The sequence below is a fragment of the Pleurodeles waltl genome, chromosome 2_1, assembly GCF_031143425.1.
Source record: "Pleurodeles waltl isolate 20211129_DDA chromosome 2_1, aPleWal1.hap1.20221129, whole genome shotgun sequence".
Classification (NCBI taxonomy): Eukaryota; Metazoa; Chordata; class Amphibia; order Caudata; family Salamandridae; genus Pleurodeles; species Pleurodeles waltl.
The window spans coordinates 143,937,007-143,949,010 of NC_090438.1; positions in this window are offsets into that span (position 1 = coordinate 143,937,007).

Genomic DNA, 12,004 nt, shown 5'->3' on the forward strand with positions numbered 1-12,004 from the left:
CCTACTTTGGTCCCCATGGAAAAACAGAAGTGTGTTGGTGGCCCTCATACTGCCACTCCTACCCCCAAAGCTACATCAATAGATATTGCAGAGGGTATTAGGGGTTGTGTCCACTGAAATTGAACTTGCAGAGAGGAGACTCTATCAGCCACTGTTCAACTTACTTGAGATGCCTGTTGCAATTGACATCCCCGTGGTGAAGTCCAGTGGGGCTGGTGACACCCTTGAGGTGAAGTTTAGTTGGTCAGACAGGGTCACTGAATGGAGTCAACTTCTCAGAGCTTGGATATGCAGATCTTCAACAAACAACAAACAAAATGCAAAGAACAGTCTGGTCATGTCGTTTCCTTCTCTACCACTCCTGTGCCTGTTCAGCCACGCTGTGCCACTGTTGAAAGGGATCTCGATTTTTATTTGGGCTGGGTGGCTCAATTGATGGTGGAGATAGTAGAAAAAGTCAAGTCTGCAAGTGTGCCTTGTGCTTGGAACTCCCACCTACATTGATATGCATGGCACCTATTGAGTACATTTGCAAAGACACTTGGTAAACCCAACTCCAGCAGGCCATGGAGAGAGGTGGGGATGACTTAGCTAATCCTGCTGTGTCTTGAAAGATCAGTGGCCCTAGTCAGGATAATAGTCGTCCCCCTCCTTGCCTTCCCAGTGTTCAATCCCCCACTCACAGAGCAATCCTATCGCATAATGAGCAGCCCATTGTTGGGGGCCAATGAGGGAGCCAACGAGAGGTCCAACCCAGTCTGAAGAGAAGCTGCACTGAGAGCCATGGCTAAAGTACTTCATCTCCAGTCATAAGCTTCAGGTCATCAATCTGCCACCAGCGACTTGCACCTACGTCGCAATTCTGTCAGGAGTACCCGAACTGCAAGAAGGCCAGAGGGGGACGCATTAAGAACTGGTCAATTAATGTATGAACTAATTTATGAAAAAACAAGAACTTTCCGGTCTCATTGGCATATAACATTCTTTTAACACACAAAGTTGGGTGGGGTGGGCAGGTCCTGGTATACTCTCCAGGGAATAGTATTATTATTACATTTTAAGAACCTAATTTGGTTCAAAGGTTACATTTTGAAGATATGCAAGGACCGGTAGTGGAGTCGTATTTTGCCCTTTTACCTCTGGGATATTTCTACAAACCTTGCTTCTATCTTAGATGTGACCACCCCAGGCTGCTGCCTCCCCCCCACACCACCACCAACAGTTTTCCTTACAGCCAGTATTGTTCTAGCAGGATCTACAACATACCATTTCAAATTGAAATGTTGTTGTTCACTTTAGTAGGTGCAGCAAGTGCTCTACCTCTCTGGACACGTGTTTCTGGGTTCACTCCTTCATCACCAGAGAGCAGCTCTGTCTGTGGGGTTGCCAAAAGTCCTCTCAGATTTATGTACCACTCACTGGCACACAGGTGCTCAACCAGAGCTCATCAGCTTGCTGGAACAAGGGAGCCTTCTTAAACAGGAAAACTATAAGCACCGTGCCTCACACTCGAGCATACAACACTTGCATGTGAATTGTGAATTGGCAAATACACAGTAGGCACATATCTGCTCATGCACATATGCCCTCACATGCGTTATTGTGCACCCTGCCTTAGGGCTGTGAGGCCTGCCAGAGGGGTGACTTACCTGTGTTGCATGCAGTGTTAGTGGACATGGCACTCATGGAGAGTGCCATGTCGACTTCGTAACTTTGGGTTCACCTCGACATGCACTTATAGTGGCAGTTTGTATGAGGCAGGTGTAAGGAAATGCCTCCTTGGCATGGTTACCCCCTGACTTTTTGCCTTTGCTGAGGCTATGTTTTGAATTGAAAGTGTGCTGAGGCCTGCTAACCAGGCCCCAGCACCAGTGTTCTTTCCCTAACCTGTACTTTTGATTCCACAATTGGCACACCCTGGCACCCAGATAAGTCCCTTGTAACTGGTACCCCTGGTACCAAGGGCCCTGATGCCAGGGAAGGTCTCTAAGGGCTGCAGCATGTATTACGCCACCCTAGAGACCCCCCACTCAGCACAGACACCCTGCTTACCAGCTTGTGTGTGCTAGTGAGAACAAAATGAGTAAGTCGACATGGCACTCCCCTCAGGGTGCCATGCCAGCCTCTCACTGCCTATGCAGTATAGGTAAGACACCCCTCTAGCAGGCCTTACAGCCCTAAGGCAGGGTGCACTATACCATAGGTGAGGGCACCAGTGCATGAGCACTGTGCCCTTACAGTGTCTAAGCAAAACCTTAGACATTGTAAGTGCAGGGTAGCCATAAGAGTATATGGTCTGGGAGTCTGTTTTACACGAACTCCACAGCACCATAATGGCTACACTGAAAACTGGGAAGTTTGGTATCAAACTTCTCAGCACAATAAATGCACACTGATGCCAGTGTACATTTTATTGTAAAATACACCACAGAGGGCACCTTAGAGGTGCCCCCTGAAACCTAACCGACTATCTGTGTAGGCTGACTGGTTCCAGCAGCCTGCCACACTAGAGACATGTCGCTGGCCCCATGGGGAGAGTGCCTTTGTCACTCTGAGGCCAGTAACAAAGCCTGCACTGGGTGGAGATGCTAACACCTCCCCCAGGCAGGAGCTGTAACACCTGGCGGTGAGCCTCAAAGGCTCACCCCTTTGTCACAGCACCGCAGGACACTCCAGCTAGTGGAGTTGCCCGCCCCCTCCGGCCCCGGCCCCCACTTTTGGCGGCAAGGCCGGAGAAAATAATGAGAATAACAAGGAGGAGTCACTGGCCAGTCAGGACAGCCCCTAAGGTGTCCTGAGCTGAGGTGACTCTAACTTTTAGAAATCCTCCATCTTGCAGATGGAGGATTCCCCCAATAGGATTAGGGATGTGACCCCCTCCCCTTGGGAGGAGGCACAAAGAGGGTGTACCCACCCTCAGGGCTAGTAGCCATTGGCTACTAACCCCCCAGACCTAAACACGCCCTTAAATTTAGTATTTAAGGGCTCCCCTGAACCTAAGAATTGAGATTCCTGCAACTACAAGAAGAAGGACTGCCGAGCTGACAAACCCCTGCAGAGGAAGAACAGAAGACACCAACTGCCTTGGCCCCAGACTTACCAGCTTGTCTCCTGCCTTCCAAAGAACCTGCTCCAGCGACGCTTTCCAAGGGACCAACGACCTCTGAATTCTCTGAGGACTGCCCTGCTTCGAAAAAGACAAGAAACTCCTGAGGACAGCGGCACTGCTCCAAAAGAACTGCAACTTTGTTACAAGGAGCAGATTTAAAGACCCCTGCAACTCCCCGCAAGAAGCGTGAGACTTGCAACACTGCACCCGGCGACCCCGACTCGACTGGTGGAGAACAACCAACTCAGGGAGGACCCTCCGGCGACTCTACGACTGTGAGTAACCAAAGTTGTCCCCCCTGAGCCCCCACAGCGACGCCTGCAGACGGAATCCCCAGGCTCCCCCTGACCGCGACTGTCTGAACTCCATTTTCCGACGGCTGGAAAAGACCCTGCACCCGCAGCCCCCAGCGCCTAAAGAAACGGAACTTCTGTGCAGGAGTGACCCCCAGGAGGCCCTCTCCCTTGCCTAGGTGGTGGCTACCCCGAGGAGCCCCCTCCTTGCCTGCCTGCACCGCTGAAGAGACCTCTTGGTCTCCCATTGAAAACTAAAGGAAACCCGACGCTTGTTTGCACACTGCACCCGGCCGCCCCCGCGCTGCTGAGGGTGTACTTTCTGTGCTAGCTTGTGTCCCCCCCGGTCTGCCCTCCGAAGACACGGGTACTTACCTGCTGGCAGACTGGAACCGGGGCACCCCCTTCTCTCCATTGAAGACTATGTGTTTTGGGCACCTCTTTGACCTTTGCACCTGACCGGCCCTGAGCTGCTGGTGTGATAACTTTGGGGTTGCTCTGAACCCCCAACGGTGGGCTACCTTGGACCAAAAACTGAAAACTGTAAGTGACTTACTTACCTGTGAAAACTAACAATAACTTGCCTCCCCCAGGAACTGTGAAAATTGCACTGTGTCCACTTTTAAAACAGCTTATTGTGTTTTATGTGAAAAGTATACATGCTAAAGTAATGATTCAAAGTTCCTAGAGTACTTACCTGCAATACCTTTCAAATGAGCTATTACATGTAAAATTTGAACCTGTGGTTCTTAAAATAAACTAAGAAAATATATTTTTCTATAACAAAACCTATTGGCTGGATTTGTCTCTGAGTGTGTGTTCCTCATTTATTGCCTGTGTGTATGTACAACAAATGCTTAACACTACTCCTTGGATAAGCCTACTGCTCGACCACACTACCACAAAATAGAACATTAGTATTATCTCTTTTTACCACTATTTTACCTCTAAGGGGAACCCTTGGACTCTGTGCATGCTATTCCTTACTTTGAAATAGCACATACAGAGCCAACTTCCTACAGCCGGTGTGGGCCACTGAAGTGCCAATTTTGGAGAAAGAGATCTTGCCCTAGGAAGCTGTGTAACAGGGGCCCATGGCACTTACAGTTCAAAACCGTATCATGTTCCAGTCAAAAAGTGGGGGGCTAACCATGTCAAAAGAGGCACTTTCTCACACAGAAAAATGGTTTGAAAAAAACTCAGAGAGGTTAGAATATCTCTGATGAAAGCCCTGAAAAGCAATGTGAAGCCGGTATTTTAAATGTTAGATAGGATTATGACCAAGCACCCAGTGTGAAGTCAAGGTTTGGGATGATCTGCTGGAAGCAGCAAAGGGCAGGAATGCTAGACTCTTCTGGCAGCTGGTCACAAACAATGGCCACAAAGATTATGCTTACCATGAATGTCATATCTCTGAGGTGGACTGGGTGGGGCACTCTCCAAAATACCTCTAATTAACCCTGATACCCATCCATCTAGTAGGGCTGAAATGGAGATGGTAGTGTCTTTCACCATCAAAGAATCCTTCAGAGCTTTGAAGGAGCTGTAAGTGGGGAAAACTCCTGGGATTGATGGGTTCCCTTTGGATATGTTCTGTGCGAAACCTCAGACTTGGGTTCCCTATATTAATATCCTGACTCATGCAGTTGTGGCGGGTACCCTATCCCTAGCTCATGGAGAGGGACTGAAATAATACCAATTGATAAAAAGGGCTCACAGCAAGATTCAGGTAATTATCACCCCATATCTCTGATAGATAAAATACAAAACATATATTGTAAACAACTTTTGATAAGACTTTGGGCTTGGATTAGATTCAACAAGGCCCTATCTCACCTTCAAGCTGGCTTCATTACTAAAACAAGTACTGTGGACCAGATTCTTCATTTCTTGGCCCTCAAATGGAAAGTTGTCAACTTGGAACTTGCTATTTGTCACCCCTGTTGATCTTCGTGTGACATTTGAACTAGTTCCAAGGACGAAACTTTGGAAGGTCCTCAAAATATTTGAGGTTCCGTTAGGGCTATTGATGCTGATTCGGGATTTGTATACTGATAATATTGTTATAGTCAGATGGGGATCAGGGGGAACCACAGAAAACTTTCCAATGAGGCACTGTGTACGGCAAGAATACCTCCTTGCTCCCACATTATTTCTATTATTCATCAATGAAAGCATATCTTATTTCATGAAGTGCTTGAATTATGCACCCAAAATTGCTGAATCCAAAATACCAAGTATGCTATTTGCAGATGACACACTTCTCTTATCTAAAACTGTGACAGGTCTTAACACCGTTTTGGGGAATTTCAATAAATTTTGTAAAGACCATGGTATTGAAACAAACAAGTCTAGAACTAAATACATGAAATGTACACAAGGTAAGAAAGTTAAAGGGAATGTGGTCCTAGATGGAGTCAAACTGGATAGGGTATTAGAATCCGACTATCTAAGGGTGAGATTGTCAGACTCCACTAGTTGGTCCGAGTAGATAGGAAAAAGCTCTCTATTCCTTAAGCATAAAGCTGGGTCTATTGTTAGATATGCAAATAACACCTCTTCCTATCCTATCTCACCGGCAGTGGAAACATATAGGGTGCAAGTGTGCAATGCCACCATTTATGGTTCTGATTTGTGGGGATACTGTAAACTTGATTTGGGGACAAAGATGACAATTCCTTCTTAAGATCCCTACTGAGGTTACCAAAAAGGTTGATCTCTTTCAGACCCAGTTTATCTTACGCCTATTTTATTCTGGGCAGCGGTATGGACATCTGACAACTTGTGCCCTACAGAGATTCAATTACTAAAATGTTAGCTCACCAACTGACCCTTAGCATCCTGTTGATAGCCCATGTCACATTTTGGCAGCTTAAACTTGGGTTCACGGAATTTTGGCTTCAGCCAACTTCAATGACCAGCAGCTCCAATGATCTTATGAAAGATCACTACTGGAATGTTGTCCTTAGCTCCAAAATTTTTATTGTTCCCTCAGGCAATTTAACAGATCAATATTTGTCTTTCAAATGTGGGTCTTTCTATGAAGATTATATAGACTATGTAAATACGCCAAAGTCAAGGTCCCTTTACATTAGAGTTAGACTGGGGACTTTACTAACTGCTTCTTTTTCCACCTCTTGGAGGAATAACATTAAGGGGGTTATTCTAACTTTGGAGGAGGTGTTAATCCGTCCCAAAAGTGACGGAAAAGTGACGGATTTACCACCAGCCGTATTACGAGTCCATTATATCCTATGGAACTCGTAATACGGCTGGTGGTATATCCGTCACTTTACCGTCACTTTTGGGACGATTTAACACTCCTCCAAAGTTAGAATTACCCCCTAAGTCATTTGTGCCCATGGGTTTTCAGTCAGTGGAGAGTGATCAGAATATATTGTTCTTCTGTCACATGTAGACCAAACAGCATGCTCACTGGATTATCCCTCTGTGCTGCCTCCTTGGGCTTGATGGCAGGCATAGTGCTTTGGGAATCTGCAGAACAGATACTAGGAGCTGTATTGTTTACTTGGTTGCCTGCTATTTCAACTCTATATGGCATCTTAGAAAAAGAGGTAGCAATACACAAATGCACCATGCACTTTAAGTCTAATTGTGTTTTTGGCTTTTTTTAAGTGATTTTAAGCGATGTTTATCTTGTATTGAAGAATAGCTTCCAGATAATAGGGTTGTGTCCAGAGGCCTCATCAGGTTTCTTGTTCCTTGAAATCAGATTTTTTTTGTTTTCTTCGTTTTCATGTTGTTTGTCAAATTGCTTAATCTCTGTTATGTTTTATATCTAAGTTGCTGTGTGTACTTTTTTTCTATAACTGAAATAATGTCAATGATGATGATGATGGAAAGACACACTCACTTTGGCCTGGAGAGAAACAAAGTCTAACTCAACCTTTAGGTCAGCTACATTGTTTGCTAAATCCAGCGGTCTCTGCAATGACATATGTCACCCACACTCACCCAGTCCATAAACCCTCTAAACCCAATAACTCACACCCACAATAAAAAGAGGCGACTCGTGCCAATCTAACCCTCCAACACCACCTATGGACACACCCACTTCAAACTAATTACACTCACTCCTCCACAACTCATTCTAGCTATACTACCCACACTATTCCTCTCTCCATTTTAAATCCAACATTACACACTCATAAGAAAAACAAACACTCCTTCCCCAATACACTGCACCCAAACAACACACTACAAAAACAAGTATACTTGTAAAAAAAACAACCACAGCAAAACATCTACCCCCTACTTTAGAAATCTAACATACTCTAACCTTATCAATAAGAAATGATCCACCACCTCCAAGATTATATCAAACAAAAACAACTGAAGTAAAAAATAAAGCAGGGAAATCTAGCCAGGTGTTCATAAAAAAAATCTCTAGTTCTTTCTGGATGGCAACCATTGAGCTTCCGCTTTCTCCTCATTTCTCAGGATTACTTAAGATTGTCTCATGGAATAACATATTGGGTTAGTGGACGGTGGCTGCAGTCATGTTTTGGCTGGCATTGCTGTTGTACAGTTCTGGACCTGGGTGGCGGTGAAGCCACATCTTTTACTATTCACCCACCAGTTTGCTAGAGACTGTCTCTAGCTAGTCAAACTGCATACACCTGTTGATGGCCTGCCTTCTTCCTGATCTCATATTTTTTTAAATACTGAAAATTAAAGATAACCACTGGATTTATAAAAATTAATGAGTAAGAATGGGTTTAAAATAGTTACTAATGGTTGTCAGTCAGTCACAAAATATGTACAGGGCATGTATATGGGCCCATCATGATGCTACTGAAGTGATCATCCCATAACCCCATCTTTATTCAACAATTAATCCAACCCACTCCACCAAGCAGGAACATTACTATATGATCAATGCAATGCAAAACACAAGCAGTGGACAAAACTACTTTTCATGCATAACATCGGCACACTTGCTACATAGGCCAAACTCTTGGAATCAGACACAGCAATAGCAGTACATGTAAACCATATATACCCGTGAATGGCACCTCAATCTACTTGCCTCATTTATACATTTTACTTAAGCACACCCACCAGGATTAGACTGTTAATAGCTTTTGAACAAGCACTCGTACTCTGCTATTCAAGCCCTTCTACTCTCACACCTGGGTGAGGTAACACCTTGCTCCATGTCCTCACAGACTGCACACTTGTGCCTCCTAAAAGCATTCAACAAGCCACAGCTTGCCTTATGCAGAGCCTGAGAAAAGATGAACACATCACCCACATTCTGATAGAGCTCATCCAGTGCATGAGAAAGTATGGTCACATCACCCACATTCTGATGGAACTCTATTGGCTCCCTTTATGAGCCCCCTCATCATCAGAACAAACCACATTATTTACAAAGCCATAACACCACAATTATTTTGCAGACAAACTCACCTTCTGTGAAAGTTTCACACATCATCAGCCAGGACACCATTAGACTGTAGACTAAGAAATGTAAAAAAAAAAAAGAAACAAGGAAGCAGGCCTTTTCCATGTAAGTACTCAGCAACTAGAACAAGGTTTCCATAGCCATCAGAACCATCCCAATGCTGCTTCAGTTCAGGAAACCGTTGAAGACCTACCTCTTTTAAGAAAGCTGCATCAAAATGCATTAAGCATCCACAACGCAGCTTCCTCTCTGATCACTTGTTGACTATATTCTTGTCTTTGCCTCTGTACAGCACTCTGTTGACTTTTGGCTATGTGTGTGCTGCACAAATACCATATACATCCACACAAGCATACTTTGCTAGGGAATCCTTTGGTAATCCTCTGATAGTAATATGGGGGGGCACCCAATGAAACAAATAACCTGTACTACATTAAAATGTCAGCATTCATCTTTAGTAAGGACAAACACATTCAAGACCAGCGTGCATTTGCATTCACTAGGCAAGGCTTAAAGAACATTTAGGTGATAATGAGTCAAGTAATTATGCTTTCCTTCAGTTTTTAAATACGAGAAAATCATAAGGAGTGAATATTTGAAAAATATTGACACATTTACATACACAAAACAAGAGATATTGCTAACCCATAACTATTGTATTGATTAGTACATGCAGACTGAAAACTTTATTCTTGCTCCTGGTTACATTATTTTAACTCCTAAACAAAAAAAAGAAGAACGTACTGCCTCTGTAATATTTATATGTTGTGTTTTCTACCTTGGTTGGAATTGTCACTCAATCCTCTTGTTCCTGATCTCATTCCACTGAGCACTCTCCCAATTTCCTTCCCCATTGCTGCCCAGTCCAATCCTACTTAATGCAGCATCAGTTGTGCCAGAGGATCTGATTCTGGAAGTATTGATCCTGAGGAGTTGAGAACCTGACAGAATAACAGATCTATACACTTACTTCCTTCTGAGAGGTATTTTTCAGAATGGCCCCATTAGAAAAATTAGGTGAAATGAAGTGTGACCTGGGAGAATCCATACAGAAAAATGTTTCACTCTCCAATCAGGTTGAGCAGCTGCAAAACTAACTAGATGTGACAGGACGGTTCTGACCATCTTGTATGCCCTGATTTGTCACTTTTTGACCACCTGGTTTGTGACCTTTTACTGTGAGGGAGTATCCTAGTTAGGGACTCACCCACAGTCAACTCATGGTAAAATGGACTGCACATGTGACCGCCGGAACTACCTCGCTAAAGAAAGGCTGCTGTGGTGCAGCAAGAGTAGAAGACACGGGGCTGCAGGTGAAGGGTTCTGGCATGCGCAGCTCAAGAACTGCACTTAGGGAGCCTAGCACAGAAGGAATTATGCAGAGTGGGGGGTGACCTGGAGTGGGCCTCAGGAGATGGGTGTACACATGTGTTAGACTTTTCATCCTTGGCGTGGTCTCCCTTAACATTTTGCCTCTGTTCCCCAGGTTGTTGATGTGTGCTGGACTCTGATTTTACTGTTTTTGTTACTCTGGGCACTTTACCACTGATAACCAGTGCTAAAGTGCAAGTGCTCCTTTACAAAATGTGTATGTAATTGGGTTATCCATAATTGGCATATTTGGTTTACCAGTAAGCCCCTAGTAAAGTGCACTAGAGGTGCCAGGGCCCGTAAATCAAATGCTACTAGTGGGCCTCCAGCACTGGTTGTGCCACCCACATAAGTAGTTCTGTAATCATGTCTCAGACCTGCCATTGCAGTGTCTGTGTGTGCAGTTTTAACTGTAAGTTTGACTTTGCAAGTGTACCCACTTGCCAGGACTAAACCTTCCCTTTTCCTACATGTCAGACACCCCTAAGGTAGGCCCTCGGTAGCCCCAAGGGCAGGGTGCACTGTATGGTTAAGATAGGACATATAGTAATGTGTTTTATATGTCCTGACAGTGAAATATTGCTAAATTCGTTTTTCACTGTTGCAAGGCCTGTCCCTCTCATAGGTTACCATGGGGGCTACCTTTAAACCTGATTAAAGTGTAGATTCCCTTTGGAGCGGATGGACATGTGGAGTTTGGGGTCTCTGAGCTCACAATTTAAAAATACATCTTTTAGTAAAGTTGATTTTAAAATTGTGTGTTTGAAAATGTCATTTTTAGAAAGTGAGCATTTCCTTGCTTATACCATTTCTGTGACTCTGCCTGTTTGTGGATTCCCTGTCTGAGTCAGTGTGACAGTTGGGCTGGTTGCACCTCACACTAGTCAGTGACACAAAAGGAGCTGGGGTGTAGTCTGCATTTCCTGATGAGCCACCTGTGCTAGGAGGGAGGGGAGGAGTGGTCACTTACACCTGAAAGGGCTGTGCCTGTCCTCACACAATTCAGTCTCCAACCCTGTGGTGAGTGTCTGGGGCCTGGCCTGGGCAAGGCAGGATTTCACATTCACTAGAGACTTTGCTTTGAAGTAGGCCTACTTCAAAGGAGAAATTGCGTATAACAAGGGCACCCAAAACCACAGACTTTAGAACACTTCTGGAAACAAGAGGAACCTCTGCCTGGAGAAGAGCTAAAGAGCTGAGGAGAAGTGCTGCCCTGCCTGTGACTGTGCTTTGTGGAGCTATCCTGCAGTTACTGCTTCTGCCAGAGTAAGAGGGCAAAGACTGGACTTTGCGTGCCTTCCATCTTGTGAAGAAACCTCCAGGGGCTTGATTTAGCGCTTGCCTTCTGTTGTTTGAAGTCTCAGGGACAGCAAAGACTTCTCTCTGCCAGCACCTGGAGTCTCTGGAGAGACTCCTGCTTTGACAAGTGGTGCCCTATCCAGTCCCTGGACCCTTGAAAGGAAAGCTGGTGGAAATCGAAGGAAACCGACTTCGGACTACTTCGGACTGAAGTCGCTGCTGAATCCGGTGATGCCGCCTGCACCCGACGCCGTGATCTTCATTGGAACGCGACAATCTTCGCAGGCACAATGCCACTGCAGCCGCGCTGAAGTGCGCGACTCCGTGGAAGTCACCGCACCACGTCGTGACCGACACCGATCGAAGTGCGCCAACGCCGCGATCCCCGACTTCGCGCATCGACTTGTTTTCACTCTTCACCAAAGGTACTGTACTTGGGGGTCTATGCGACTCTGTGTCCGGCACCGCTGGTGTCGGCTTGTTGGGAACGACTCCGTCATGACG